At 44.6% G+C, this 16,457-nt stretch overlaps 1 protein-coding gene across 3 annotated transcripts in view; it reads left to right on the forward strand.

The window, feature by feature from the left end:
* Positions 1–16,457, forward strand: part of PRKCG (protein kinase C gamma) — a 338,573-nt gene that overhangs the window by 146,232 nt on the left and 175,884 nt on the right. The window lies entirely within an intron of this gene.

Here is a 16,457-nt window from a genome sequence, read left to right on the forward strand (position 1 = left end):
TCAGCGGTCAGTATGTATGCAGCGCAGAGGTCAGCGGGGAAATGTAGAGGTCAGCGGTCAGTATGTATGCAGTGCAGAGGTCAGCGGGGGAATGTAGAGGTCAGCGGTCAGTATGTATCCAGTGCAGAGGCCAGCGGGGGAATGTAGAGGTCAGCGGTCAGTATGTATGCAGTGCAGAGGCCAGCGGGGGAATGTAGAGGTCAGAGGTCACGTAGAAAGAACAGGTACTTACAGTGGTACTTGTCCTTCCTTCTTCAGGTGCTGTGCCCTCTTCTTCTCTCCTGGTGGTGGGGGGAGGGGGGCAGTGAAGTTGCCTGCATGTCTTCAGCCGCATCGTGGTGTCTCCTGCCTTTTGGTCCCGCACAGCATAACTATGCTTCCAGCCAATCGTGTGCAGTCTCCCTCCCAGCCTATAGCAGCTGAAAGGGGAGGGAGCTGCTGCCGTCCGTGGCCGCCGAGGAGCCTGATCGGTACACGGGCATCAAAGAATTCTTCTTCTCCTCCTGTAAAAACGGCCCCCGCCGGAGCCGGTGCAGCGGCAATCACTTCTTGTATCTCTCCACTTTTGGCCGCTGCAGCAGAACGGCCGAGGGGAGAGAAAAAAAATGAGTGATTACCGCTGCGGCAGCGCCGGCGGGGGCCATTTTTAAAGGCATCAGAGAGGCCCGGGGGGCAATTGCCACCCTGCCCCCCGGCCCAGTCCGCCCCTGCCTGGGGTCCATGGAGATGCGATTGGAGAACGGAAGGCTGAGCAGATATGATTGGAGAATAGGGGGGCTGCGGAGATGTGATTGGAGAAGGGGGGCTTTAGATATGTGATTGGAGAAGGAGGGGCGGCTGCAGAGATGGGAAGGGGACAGAGTTGTTCTGACTTCTTAAACCTGTACTATAAATAACGGGATATATGAGTGTGTGCATGCATGAGTAAATTACTTTGCATTTTTGTATGTATGTGTGTACATATGAGTGTATGTATACGTGCATATGTAAGATGGGGTCTCATGTTTACGTTTCGCCTAAGGCCTCACAAAGTCTAGAGCCGCCTCTGGCAGTGAGGACCCAGCAAACAGAACACACACAGGAAACAGCTGAAGACAGAAGAGGTAAGGGTAAATAAATCATTAAAATAATTATTATGTTTTATAAAGTACTGTTGCAGCAATGCAGAAGGGCACCCTCTATAGAGGACTACAAATCTCAGCAGCACTTTATACAGAAATGCTATTGTTATATAAAGTATTGCTGGGATGTGTAGTCCTCTATAGCCTGTGCCATTCTGCATTGCTGTAAATATTAGGGACGCACCGATATATGTGCCGCCAAAACATATCGGCCGAAAATGGCACTTTTGGCTAAATGCCAATTTTCTGCCGATACAGCGGCGCATCCCTGCTTTCTTTCCTCCCCGCTGGGCGCTGCTCTGTGTCCCATCGGGAGGAGAGAAAGTGTGACAGCCGGCTGAGCGCTGTGTTTGTGGGGTTTTTTTTGGGGGGGGCGGGCACCAGGGCCCTTTGTTCCTTAGGTCCGCCACTGCATTACGGGATCACCTGATTCAGGCTGATCCAAGGGACAAATAAAGAGCAATTACAAGATCTTGCATAGAACTGGTTGTTACAGATGCCATACCTGCAACATATGCAATTCCCTTGTAGAAGGGGAACACTTCTTACATCCTCACCATGGGAATAAGTATTGCATTAAGGGACATCTCAGCTGTAATTCTGTGGTAAATATGTGGTGTACATGTTGAAGTGCCCCTGTTCATTGGCATACGTGGGCAAGACCAAGGGTCCTTTTAAAAGACATTTTCAAAAACACAGGAGTGATATCAGAACTTCCATAAAAAAAAGCCACCACTGGTGAGGAATTGGACAAAAACAAACCCGTAGCCATTCACTTCATAGAGCAGAAACATCAATTAAACGAGTTAAGAGGAATGGTCATAGAACATATACTGCAGGGGAGGCAATAGAGATCTGCAGCTGCTACGCAGAGAGGCATTTTGGATATATACACTTGACACACGCATAAACACAAATCTATCACACACGTTCCTTGTCAGACAGATATTATTCCCAGTAGCATCCTAGATTTCTGTGAAACTACCGATGGGTTTTTCTCAAACAGCCTCGGTTTTTAGGGTCATTGACCTATTATTTTGCTTTTCCTCCCCTTCCAGTACCTTATTCCTACTGTCTTGATACATTCCACTGTGGCCACACATTACATCAACAAATGATGCATGCCGTGACAGTCGTTGGTTGCACATTGTATCGTAGATGCATTATACGTACGATACCCAGATGTTCTGAGAACTTTAGAGGACTTTCCACATAGTCATTACGTTTTTGTTATATTTATTCGCTATGCATCACATGTAACTTCCCATATGTCTTGGAAGCCTTATATTGTTTTATTGCCTTATTATCTACCATGTTTTTACTTATGATAACACCCCAATACATCAATCACCATGTGACGCTGTTTTAATGGTTTTGTTACATTGGGATAACATTACGTTGGTTTTGTAAATGTCAGCTTTTTGATTGAACACACAAGACACTGTCCACTCTAACAGGAAAGCACCGCGATGATTAGCAGCAATGCCTGAGCTGTTTGCCAGTGCTATGGTGCTGGAACACAGCCTGTTCCACACAACATGTGTGGGGGCGGAGCCAGTCACTGGACAACCAATTAAGAGGCAATGGTGCTAGCAGTATGATCATGGTGGTCATTTAAGAACACTTAGAGAAAGACACTGAGGTTTAAGGTATTTTTACTCACACAGAGGAAGGTTGTGTATGTACTCTTTTCATTTTTAGTGCATATTGGCAGGAATATGACATCACTGTGATGTCAGACAGGGAGGTTCCAATGGTTTCTGATTGGTTTTTGGTGTTTCACTGCGGTGTATATATACCTGCACTGTGTTTTTGATTGTTACTCTTTGTTTGCCTGAAGAAGGGACCTATACGGTTCTGAAACGCAGCTATATGATGTAATAATTATTTTGTCAATAAAGAACATTGACTGAAATTCTTATTTGAGTGCGAGTAACTTTTCTACCACATGATACTGGTCTGCAGAGGCATCTGCGATGGGATCTACTTGAAAGAGAAACATGTGAGACATACGTGTCAAGACAAGTCTGGTCGGATTGTTTAGTGACAGACAATTTTAGACCTGCAAAGTTGATAGCCATGTTTCTAATGTCACAAGAATGCTGCTACTTCAAGATTCTAGAAGCAAATGTGTGCTGTTTAACATTGTGCAGTAGTAAGTGCCAGATGAACATCATCTCGGGAATGCCAATTGACATCTCTAGTAAATAGACAGCAAACCAGTGACATTGAAATATATTATATTACATAAACATGCAACATATATTCAAACTTTCAGATCCAGCACCATTCCCAAAATAATTTCTTAAAGGAGAACTATGGGGTCAGTGTTTTTCCCCATAGTTCTCCTTAGGGTAACGGGAGGACACAAACTAGCGTCCTCCTGTTACCCTAAGCTCAGTATACCGCGAGCTACAGCTCGCGGTATACTGAGACGCCGCAGCCGGAGCGGATCCCGACATGAGTGTACCTTGCTCTTCTCTCTGAGACACTGTTACTTACAGGAGGCTGATCGAGCGGTGTAGGGAGGAAAGCCCAGCCTCCTGTGACAGCGCTGTCTCCGCCCCCACACCGCTCTGCCGGACTGTGATAGGCGGCAGAGCGGTGTGGGAGGAGACGCCGGCAGTTCACAATTAAGGAATAAAAAAATGTTGCTGGTTGCTTGAATGCCGGATAATGGGGAGTTTACCATGTTTTACAATTTTTTTTTCAATCAATACTTTTTAGTTATTGTTGCATTTTATAGAAATAAAAAAAGTGCCATTTTCGGCCGATATGTTTCGGCGGCCGATATATAGGTGCGTCCCTAAAAATAATATTGAGATTTGTCTGTTCATACTACATATGAGTGTGTATGTACTATATGTATATGTGTATATAGCAGACATCTCAACCTGAAAAACCTTATTTCAGGGAGGTTCCCTTTTCATTTCAGGGAGGTGCCCTTTCTGGTTTTTTTTTTTTTACAGCGGCCGTCGTCAGAATATAAAAGAGAGTAAAGTCCCTGATACACAGTTGACTAGTTGCTATGGGCAGCAAATGAAATAAATGTTCTCTATAACTAGACAACCATGACATATAATTGATTCTATATTATCTATATGATTCTATATTATCCACAAAGGGTTAACAGCACTCTCTCAACCCTGCAGCAGTGCCTGTACCTGCTCTCAATAGTAGTCTATATCCACCCTCTCTGTGCAGCAAGTAGCTTCTTCCTTCTGAGAGCCAAGCCTCGTTCTGAGGATACTCTAGAGATCACATGACCTTCCAGGAGGCAACCCTCACTCTGAAACTTTACCCACTGATATCTTACCGGAAAGGTTTACTCAGAGTCAGGGAGCCGCTATCTAATAGAGGGAGACTCCCTGAACACGGAGACTTGAGATCCCTGATATAGTAATTGTCAGCTTCAAACGTAGGGCCAATAGTCCAGACTGCAAAGAGTGTTTTAAGGGCTTCCTGTCTGTGTTTAATCTTCACTGTTACATCCTACACAAAGCAAGAGTTTCCCTCGCAGGGGTCTGTGTCAGCACGATCCAGTATAGAACAAAACATTTAGCCTCCTGGCTAGTTATGAGACATTTTGGGTCAACTAAGACCTGCAGGCTGTTCCAGCAAAGCCTGCATGCAGTCTTCCTCTTGAACATACACCACTACACCAGTTATCCCAAAGAAGGTTTAAATCATAAGCAGATGGAGATTGAGATACTGGATAGAATACAGACCTGTTACTGCTATGTTCCACGTCTCCACTTTACATGAGGACTTTAAAAAAATAAAATAATTTTCATTAAGATTTAAGTTATACTGAACTACAGCAGAGAAAAAAAACAGGTCCCCTGCCCTGTGAAACAAATTAACAAATTTGAGATCTGGATGGAAAGAAATACAATTCCTCACAACAATCACATATGTATTCCGACTTAAGCTGGCCACACGGGCTCCTTGGGACGCAAGTTGTTTCAGTGTGAGGTAAGTGGGACGGTCCCAGAGAAGACGCCACTTCCGATTCCAACTTTGCATGTCGCAACCGCGGCGCCGGACGCGTGGAAGGGACCGCTGATGGCTGCCGCCCCCGTTCCCTTGCATGCCCCCTTGTTTCCACAGGTACGAGTCTTCGGCTCAACAGTGAAGCGGCAAGCGTCGGCTGCAGACTCCCGGCCAGCGGGAATACGAGGATCGCGGGCTACCTACGGTTCTTCAGGGGGCAGATACCGAGGTACTAGTTACAGGTTGCCAATACAGGCAAGGAATGTATTGGCATAGGAAAAGATGTGTTACAGTACACCATGCTCTGTAAGACAACATCCACCTTTTTCCATGGCCAATAGTCACTTCAGCAGCATAGCACACTTTGTGTGGTGCACTTCCTTTAGCTCACAGGAAACTCTTTCCACCATTACATGGCCAGACAAAATACTAGGTCCCCCTGTATACAGGAGATATAATACAGAATTTGGAGCAGGAATAGCAATGCATTACTGTTTGAAATACCACTGGTACAAGTAATTATTTAAGAAGTGCCTTGGGGGCAACAGGTAACAGACCACCATTGAAAGAGCCTGGGTGGACCATAGCACACTGATCGTCTCCCACAAATTTTAAGTGGGTGCAGCCTGTTACAGTACATTGATACATTGTCACTGTGTCAAATGTGATAAACCTGTCGGTCTGGGCCGAGCAGCATCAGAAGGGCCATTGTGGTCAGGAATACTTTGCCTTGCACAGACTTGTCAGCTCAGTCAATTGGTCTATTCAGGGAAAACAACCTTAAGCTGTGGCCGTCGGGGTTAAAAAAAAAAAAGGGGGGGTCCAAGGATAGATGCACGTATACTGATTTGCACCCAGCTTCACGGAGCAACCCAGGGCGTCACGCAGCCCACATCATGCAGCATCACAGTACTTTTGCGTTAAATAATCATAGTAGATGGCCACTTTTTCAACTTATCGGAGGCTCTGAGGGTAATGGTTAGATATATGTTCAGTCCTCAGGCCTCAGTCATACGTCAGTACGGGGCACGTATCTTATACTGATTTTAAGACAAGTCACCACAAATACGCTCGTCAGGTCATGATGGCAATTAACATTTTTTGGTACGGGACGTTAGAGGCCGGATAGGTATGTTAATGCAAATATGAGTGGGGGTAGCAAAGGCAACGCACGTACACCCGTCTACCATAGTTCTGGTAATATTAAATATGTTCTCTTTCAGGGGTACAGGTACTGCTAAGAGCAAAATCATACATGGACTCATTCACACGCATGCACCAGCTCAATCATAAATACATACACGCAATGGGTTGGAATTGATGGACTTATGGTTTTCTCTCAACCTCAAATACTATGTCACTATGTAACTATATATCATTGGTCATATACAGGCATGTCACCCAAGGTTACCTCATGTATTACAGTTACCTCAGTCATGTTTCACATGTATTTGCTGTGGCAGAGACGCCCGGCATAGTGGACACGCACATACACCAGTCGTCAGATATAGCAGCACGTTCTCGTTACGGAGTGTTAGCCGGGATATTATTCCACCTTATCTCATGTTTTACAGTGAGGATCAGCAGACATGTCCCATGTATCTGAGAGTATGGATTTGGCTTCTTTACCAGCAACTCCTGCCAGAGATTCTGAGCAAGGAAGCGCCCCGTCCATCAGGGCATGGACTATCCCCAGGCTCATTCTGGAGCTACAGAAGAGAGGGATCCCCTATTCTGCCACCGCAAGGAAAGCGGTGTTTAAATTATTATTTCCTCCTGCGGCAGCTAGCGGTAGCGCAGAGCAGGTTTCCATGCGGACAGTAGTCACGTCACTGACGCAGATTCACACCACGGTGAATATCATCACTACGTCATTGCAGGACTTGCAACACAGAACGGAGACTTTAGAAGGCTGTGACCAGGGGCGTAACTAGAAATCACAGGGCCCCATAGCAACATTTTGTATGGGACCCTGTGATTTCTAGTTACGCCCACCTGATAACCCAAGCAGCCCACCTAAGGGTGACCCTGCAGAGCCCACCATAGACTCTCTATGGTAGGCTCTGCAGGGTCTCAGGCGGCGGTCAAGCCCTCTTACCTGTCAGCCCTGATCCTCTGTCCGCCTCCTTCTCCTCCACGATCGACTCCTCTGTCACTGGGCCCCGCCTCCTCGATCGCCGGGTCCCGCCCCTCAATCGCCGGGCCCGCCTCCTCGATCACTGCCGATGACGGGCCCAGCCACCTCCTGCGAAGCTGCTGGTTGTCACCAACTCAGCAGCGGCTGTGAGAAGGAACGGAGCATTCATGACAGCGAGACAGTGTCCGAGCAAGATGCCATAGCGACCCGGGCGTCCCGCATGGCATCAGGGAGATGTCCTGGCCGGGCCCCGCCGTGCCTCGGGCCCCATAGCGACCGCCTGGGTTACGCCACTGGCTGTGACCGTTCCAGCCACAGCGGTGCAAGATGTTCCCAGCACCTCGGGTATTCCCACAGTGTCTAGCGCCCCGGTGGCCATTAGCGCAGGTACAATTACCTCTCCACCTAATAACACGCCAGCACATTTTGCCCCAGCTAATTTAAAGAAAGAAATCTTAGAAGGCAAAGACGTGAACTTGGCTCCTATACATCGCCCAGTGGTCCTGGCCCCGACTCTGTCTCTTTCCCTAGCTTTGTGGGACCATCTCAGGAAGATGTATAACTTAGCATCCAGTCACACTCCACTGGCACCAATACTGTGCAATCCCAGTTTCCTTCCTGGTTCCCAACCAAGGACATTTTAGTTGTGGACTGACAAAGGTCTTTATCGCATTGGAAGATTCTTTAAAGCTCGTTGACCTGTTACGTTGACATACTGCTCGAATACCTTACATATGCACCTACTGATGTTTCATTATAGACAATTGCATCATTTTTTATGTTCTTTGAGCTTACCCACGAAAGATTCTCCTTTTGCCACTCCATATGAAAGATGGTGTGTGCAATCTGATGGTCAATGTGGGGGAATATCTCTCCTGTATTCCCTTTTCTTAGACTCCTCCTAAAAGTATGGTATCTTGGGAAAGGGAATTGCAAACCGACGTGCCCATGGAAATGTGGCAGACCTCTTGCGCTAGACTGTCCAAGGGATTGCTCAATGTCTCCTTGAGTGAGGCTAATGAAAACATTTTCTCACGCTGGTATATAGTTCCATCTAGGCTGGCTAGTATCTATCCGGACCAGTCACCTCTATGCTTTTGAGGATGCGGTCAACCAGGCACAATGTTACATACCTGGTGGGGGTGTCGACAATTACGCTCTTATTGGAATAGACTTTATGCCCTAATTTATGGAGTGCTATGGATACGATCTCTTCGAGATCCACAATATGTATTGTTGAATCGACCGATTCCGGGTATATCACCGTTCAAAGATAAATTGTTGTATTTTTGTTCTCTAGCTCAAAAATTTCCTTAGCAAAAGCATGGAAGACTCCCACAGTTTCCTTCAAATATGTTGTCTATAAGATATCATGGATGATACATGTGAAATTAAATAGCATCCTTCGGGATACCCAAGGCAAATTTGATAAGGTGTTGGATCCTTGGATGCGATACGTGGGCATTTCAGTGGGCACTTAGTCTACAGATTATACTAAGTTACCGAAATGTGTCCTTTTACGCTCGGGGGTCTTTCTGTTCTTTCTATCATCTCTCTCTTTTCTTTACTCTTACTCTCCTGCTGCCTTATCTTTTTTATTTCTTACTACCTTTCTTTCTAGTTTCATCTTTATCGCGCACTCCTGTTTTAGTCTTCTTTGTGGACATACAACATAAGTGGTATGTTACCTATGATGGTAATTTTGCTGTGATTATTTCATCAAACCATATACTGTATCTCATGTGTACTTTTAAGATTCATTTCTATCGCATGTCCATTTATGGGGGTTTTTTACCTTTGTAGTCTAATGCACATCTCTCCCCCTTTCTTTGTACTATTGGACAAAAATCTTAATAAACGTTTGTGAAAGTTAAATAAAAAATGTGAAACAGAAAAGCAAAAAAAAAAAAATCAGGAGTGCCTAGTAGTATGATAGAAGAGTAAACCTTTTTTACTAAAGATAAAAGCATGAAATGCACTCACAGCAGTGGTGGGTATAGATGGCCTTGAACAGTGGAAGGTACACTGGTTGTTCTTAAGCCAGTCCCAACAAGTAGGTGGAAGGGGAACAGTGAACCCAGCGCTTCTCCTTAGTCACAGGAGTCGGTGGAGCAGGCGGTACTCTCGTATATCAGCAATGTTGGTGAGATATGCTAGCAGAGCAGCACTACTGATGTGCTGAGTGGTATTCTTCAATCAGTGTACAGCAGAGTGGAGTCAGTCAGCATTCTGCAGAGTTGTCGGTGGTGCATCTCCCCGCGGCTGTAAGAAATTCCACAGGTTCACTTTCACATTAGGGTAATTGTGGTAACGTGTTTCAAGGCTGTCTGCCTCTTTCTCAAGCCTGGTTGTATGCACTTGGACCACAGTTTATAAAGGCTAAAGGGGAAGAGTAAGGCCTGGTTCACACCTGGGCGTTTTACAGCGCGTTCCTACGCGCTGTAAAACGCTCAACATGTGAAAACCAATGATTACCTATGGGCATGGTTCCCACCTGGGCGTTTTACAGCTCGTAGGAACGCGCTGCAAAACGCCCTACGCCCAAAAAAGTACAGGAGCTCCTTTTGGGGCGTATTTGCCGCGCGTATCCATTAGGATACAGCCGGATAGCCCTCGGAAATGCACATTTCTTTTACCGCAAATCACGGTAAAAACACGCGGCACGAAACGCGTGGCAAACGCGCATATTCCATACGCCTAGGTGTAAACTCAGCCTAAGGGCTAAAGAGGCAGGGAAAAAGTCAGGGGCAGGTATGGGGACAGGCTGAATTGAGAACGGGATTGGGAGACATTGATGCAGCTGCAATCAATAGTGAATGGGAAGGAAACACAGAATGCTAGGGAATACCCACAATTTTTGAACTAAAGTGTTTGGATAAATATTTATAAAAAAATTAATGTAATAAATAAAATAGATATAACAAAATAAAGAAAATTAAATAAAAATAAAAATGGCAATGTAGTAGCAAACAGCAAACTGAAGGGAAAGGAATATTTAAGTAGCACAAATAGGCCTTGAAATTTCCTGTGAACATGAATATGTGGACAGCGACTATGTGAATGGGAGACGTGATTAACAAAAGTTAGGGACAATATTGCTTGTAAACACGTATAAAGGCACAAAAAACACAAACACATGTAAACATATGTATGATTTTGCTGTGGTTTTGGTGTGAATTGGGCCCTAATTGTTTATGGGCATTAAAGAGGAAAGGGAATGTATCTTGTGAAGTGACTGATAAAAGGAGAAGAGATGGAAAGATCACAGTATGTACGAACGGAGCCAGTGCATTGAGTTTGTAGAGCCAGAAAGTTTCTAGTCTGCATAATTTGTGGAATCTCACAGTAGGAACAATATTATAGAGCAGGGGTGCCCAGTAGGTAGATCGTGATCTACCAGTAGCTCTCAAAGCTGAAGCTGGTAGATCACCGGTAGAGCTGGTATCTACCTTTCTGGTGGATATTGGTGGTTGAAGTGCTACCGGTATGTATTACATCAAAGAATATTAGTTTACACAGCCCGTTGCACTGCACTGTTTGCAAAATACAGCAAGGTGAGCCAGGAGAGAGAGCAAGGAGAGACAGCCAGGACAGAGAGAGAGGAGAGACAGCCAGGAAAGAGAGAGAGGAGAGACAGCCAGGAAAGAGAGAGAGAGGAGAGACAGCCAGGAAAGAGAGAGAGGAGAGAAAGCCAGGGAAGAGAGCAAGGAGAGACAGCCAAGAGAGGGAAGAGAGACAGCCAGGAGAGAAAACGAGGAATGACAGCCAGGACAGAGAGAGCGAGGAGAGACAGCCAGGAGAGAGAGAGCGAGGAGAGACAGCCAGGAGAGAGAGGAGAGACAGCCAGGAGAGAGAGGAGAGACAGCCAGGAGGATAAGCTAGGAGAGACAGCTAGGAGAGAGAGCGAGGGAGGGTTTTTTTTCGTTGGTAGATCTCATGCAGCTCGTCATTTGAAAAGTAGATCTTAACACAAAAAAATTGTGGGCACCCCTGTTATAGAGGATGTGTTCTATAGCGAACACTCTAAGCCCAACAGAACCTGCAATGACTCTTTCTGAGGGTTCTGGTGGTACAACCTACATAGAGAACCCACATGGGCAGTTTAGGCAGTAAATGACATAATCATGAAAACGTGATACCTTGGTGCATGAGATTAGTGTTTGGTATTGTCCATAAAAGTAGATTGGCCATGCTCAATAAATTGGCAGGTCAAGCACAGGCAGACTCCTTTTCTGTTTTTAAAGAGAAAGTTGCCAGGTGACTGTGAGGGAGTGAGCAAGAGATTGCTTGGAGCAATAATATTTTTAGCACTACGAGCTTTCCTGAAAATGACTTGTGGTTTAGTGGGAAGTATGGGTCCCAATTTTTGACACAGTAAATGGTGTGTTGGATAGCGTTATAACTATGATTAAACTGAGTTATAAATCTTATACTGTTCTCTTGATTGTGTTTCGGTGTAGCAGTCTTATGTGTGGGAGTGAGGTATTTGTTGTAGGCCTCCATGATAGTCTTTTCAGGATAGCCCTTTTCCCAAAACGTATCCTGTAGGTAGTAACTCAGTCTAACGTAATTCTCTTACTTAGTACACTTTTTGCGATGTCTACAGAATTGAGCCTTATGCACTTGTTCATGTTAGTTTTCTAACAGGGGTGGTGGCAACTCTTATAATGTAAAGAGGAGTTGCTTCCTTTGGGTTTAAAGTGGTTCCTAATGATATGGCCTTAAGAGGAGGGTAGTTTAGGGTCCAAAAATATTATTGTGTCAGGATCGATTACATGAGTGAAGGAGAGACCAAATGCGTTGTTCTTGCAATGTTCTACAAAAGAGAACATTCCTTCTGCATGTCCGTCCCAGATAATGAGGATATCATCAATATAGTGCCAATAATAGACTAAATGCTGCACAGCCAGGTTATTGTTCCAGATGGAGAGGTCCTCCCAGTATCTCATAGTGAGGTTGGCATAGCTGGGTGTATAATTTGCAGCCGTAGCTGTGCCACGGATCTGAAGATATAATTTTTCTAAAAAGGCAACGTAATTCTGTCCGATTGTGAATTTTGTACACTTACTTACTTGTACACTTACTGATGAACTGGGCCTGTTTGTAGTTAATGTCAGAAAGGAAATGGTTTAGAGCACTGAGGCCAATACAGCATGGCCACAAGGTTGTTCATGCCAGCTATGATGGGATCCATAAAAATTGGTGTGAAACACCTGGTAGACCCATAATAGGTAGCATGAGTAGCCTTATGTGTGGCCTTTCTGTATACATGGACTACTTTTTACAAACCCTAAGTCACCACTTATATCAATGATTCAGTACAACTCATTGACATCTTACGAAACTATCACTGGGAACCCACTTATTTGTAGTTGTCCCTGGATGACAGCTCTTTATGTACGTCCATACCATAATAACCTGTAGAATGCCAACTCTGAACAATATCAAAAGAGATCTCAAGATGTGGCATATGCTCACTGATGGGATGCAGTCACTGTTTGTTGGAACATTTTTCACCTGACTCAGTTGATTTTTAAACTTTCTGCTTGCAGGGCCACCGTGTCTTGCATTTTGGGAAATCCAGCAGAAATCTAAATTTAACCACTTGCCATGCGGGGCATTTCCTACTATTTGCGCACACATGATAAAATATAAATTTGTGGCTAAAAAACAGCTTCAGACCCCCAACAATGATATATTTTCTGAAAGCTGAGGCCCTGTAGAATAAAAAAATGCTAGTTGCAATTTTTTACGTTGCCCGGTTTTTGCACAAATGTTTATTAAACCCGTATTTTTAGGAAAAAATAAACTAAATTAAAATTTAGTGCACAGAAACATAATATAATACCCAATTTTTTGGTAAAATATGAAAGACGGGATCACGCCGGTAAACAGATACCAAGCCTGAAAATTGTGTTCGCCCGTGAAGCCGCAAAAAAAGTAAATACCCAAAATTTCCCATAGGGAACATTTTAAACGTTTTTACCGCTCATCATTTCAGTGCTAACAGTCATTGACAGTGCTAGAATTATTGCTCTCGCCCGGTATGTAACATGTGTAGCGCAATTGTCGTTTTCACACGTAGGCGAACCGACGCGTGTTTGCGCGTTTATGTGCGTGCATGTGGGGTACGGGGGTCTTAAAAAATTTTTTTAGAAGGCTGTGTCCGGGTTTCATAGCAGCTGAGACCCAGACACAACATGTCAGGCAGACAGGGGCATCCAAAATTAAGATAAGGGCTACTGGCTCCCCAAAGAAAAAAAAAACCTTGCTGTGATATTTACATTTGAACAGGTGGAAATATTTACATATAAATAAGTCAGTGACTCATTCATATGTAAATAACATGATTAATTGACAGCCCTCCAACAGTTTAATTCACTTTGAATGAGACCCCGGCTGCTTTATATTTTCTTACATAGTTTTGAAACTAAAATCTCTGAAAAAGTGTCCACACAGCCACCTGAGAGTTTGCATAGCCCACCTGAGAGTTTGCATAGCCCACTCCGAGAGCCCTGCAGAGTCCACCCGAGAACCCTGCAGAGTCCACCCGAGAGCCCTGCAGAGTCCGCACAGCCCTGGTGAGAGCCCGCATAGGCCACTTGAGACCCTAGAGACATCAGGCTGCCACCCTGGGGAAACACAGTGTATGTAGCTTCATATAATTTTGTATTGCTGTATAATGTATTGCTGGGATTTGTAGTCCTATATAGCCGGTCTCCTTACTCCCTCCCCTGGCTGCCTCGCCTCGCTCTCGCCTCTATATTCTCACCCAAAAAATGCTGTGCTAGAGTGTTTGGGTTTCACTTGAAGAAAAGGCGGTAACCCTAGCTCACACTGTGCTGTCTTTCATCTGTAGCTGGAAAATACTGTGGGGGAATGAAATAAAGATGAGTATATGCTGGCAAAGGAATAAGTTATATGGTTATTTTTCTCATACAGTGCCAGGTTAAGGGTAATACTATATATCAGTGGTTTTCAACTCGTGGGTCGCGACCCAAAAGTGGGTCGCGACACCCTCTGCAGTGGGTTGCGGCGTCATGTCTGCATAGACCGGCCCATCTGCATTAGAGAGAACTATTACCCTTAGTGCAGTTTAGTACTGCAAGTATTTCAGTGTACTTATTATGCAAATAAAATCAGACCTAACCGCTAAAATAATGACGGCTTTAATGTTTTTTTACCAGGAGACCGATCCCAGGTTATATGGCACCAGACAAAACATCGTTACTTGCTCTACTGTGCATTAGCACAATTGATCCCAGAGTACTTAAGTCAGTGTTCTATCAGCTCATATTCTTAAATACTGTAAAATCATATTCTACACAGTGCTTACATAAATAGTCTTAATTGCTTTGTAAATCCCCACAATCTTCCACATCCTATGTGCCTGCCTTCCAGGCACACGCGGCTGTGTAGCCCTCATTCTCCTTCCTGCCTCCTCCTCTCATTCATCTGTGCCCACCTTCTCCCTGCCTTCTCCACATGCAGCAGTGCATTGAGAACCATTATTTACCACATATGGGCAAGCCCATACATGGTGAATGATGTCACTGGGGATGCCTGCCAGCTTGTTTACAAAGAGAAGCAAGCTGAAAAGCATCCAAGACTAGTTTCTATTATGTCAGCTGGTGCTGACATCTAGTAACAAGTGAGACACAGTGGGGAGAGAGAAAACAGCGGGGAGAGAGAGGGAAAATAGCAGGTAGAGAGGGAGAAAACAGCAGAGAGAGTGAGGGGAAAGAGCGGTGACAGCGTGGGGAGTCAGCAGTTCTTACCAGTATTTGCCTCTTTCCGTCTTCTCACTTGAGACTCCGCCTCCCGCTCCCACTTGTTAGCGTGCACGCTCTGGCCACCAAAACAGCTGTGCATTCTTAGAGAGTGCGCGGCTACAGCAGAGGTGCATTAGAAAACAAAGTTGTGGGCAGGCTGAATTAACTGTTAACACCCACTTACAGGAAAGGAGCCAGAACCAGGGCTGCAGGTGGCTATTTTCTGGGATTTTAAATTATTTTATCTCCCATGTGCTGCCGTTTTGGAAATTTGGCATATTGCAAATGGAGTAAAGTGTGTTTTTTTACACTTAGGTCATAATTCTACTTTAATCATTACTAGGGGTTCAGACAAAGTAGACTTTTTTTTTTGGTAGTATCAGGTTTAAAGGGTTGTGCCACCCAAACGTTATATCTCAGGAGTGGGTAGAGACCTGTGGGTTGGGTCACGCTTTTTGCCTTATTATATCTTTTTGGCTTCCCAGTGTTGAGATTTGTTTTGGATAGTTTCTGTTACCCTTTGGAGTCTTACATCCTTTATTTCTTTAGTATGTAAAACACATTAAAATTTCATAAACAACTTTTTAAAAATAATTATTGTTTTCCCTTTTGTATCCTTTTGCATCTCAGTGCAGCTGATCTCCCCTAAGGCTGCTTCCTGTCTACATGTATTTGCTATAGGCCCCTTTCAAGCAGTCCGATCAAAAGTGGACCCAAGCACAGATCCCCCTGCTCATCGGAAGGATGTCACCTTTGACCGCTGAAAGGATTTTCCCATCCTCTTTTAGAGCTGCTTTAGGTCTTAACTAATAATACATATTTTTACTTTAGTCTCTTCTCCAGAAGCGCAGATTATCTATTTCACCTTTGAGATATCCATATCCGTCCAGTTATTTCATAGTTACATAGTTACATAGTATTTGAGGTTGAATAAAGACATTAGTCCATCAAGTCCAACCTATTAGGATCTCATTCTAGGAGTACCTGTACCCCTGTATATTACCTGTACGCCTGTATATTACGGTCCCTTAAGAAATCGTCCAAAAGTTTCTTGAACAATTCCACATTATTTGCTGAAATCACCGCCTGTGGCAGTGAGTTCCAGACCCTAACTGATCTTACTGTGAAGAACCCCTTTCGCCCCTTGTGCTGGAATTTTTTTTCCACCAATTTTAGGTGGTGGCCTCTAGTTTTTGTAACGGAGTTAATTTTAAACAGTTTATCGCTAATGTTGCTACCACCATTGAACATTTTGTACATGGAAATCATATCCCCCCTTAATCTCCTCACCTCTAATGTGAACATGTTTAAATTTAGTAGCCTTGTCTCGTAGCTCTGGTCCTCCATACCCCTAATTAGTTTGGTTGCCCTCCGCTGGACTTTTTCCAACTCAAGGACATCTTTTCTTAGTACTGGTGACCAGAACTGGACCGC

This window comes from Nanorana parkeri, unplaced genomic scaffold (genome assembly GCF_000935625.1).
Source record: "Nanorana parkeri isolate BGI_ZX_2015 unplaced genomic scaffold, ASM93562v1 scaffold1287, whole genome shotgun sequence".
NCBI lineage: Eukaryota > Metazoa > Chordata > Amphibia > Anura > Dicroglossidae > Nanorana > Nanorana parkeri.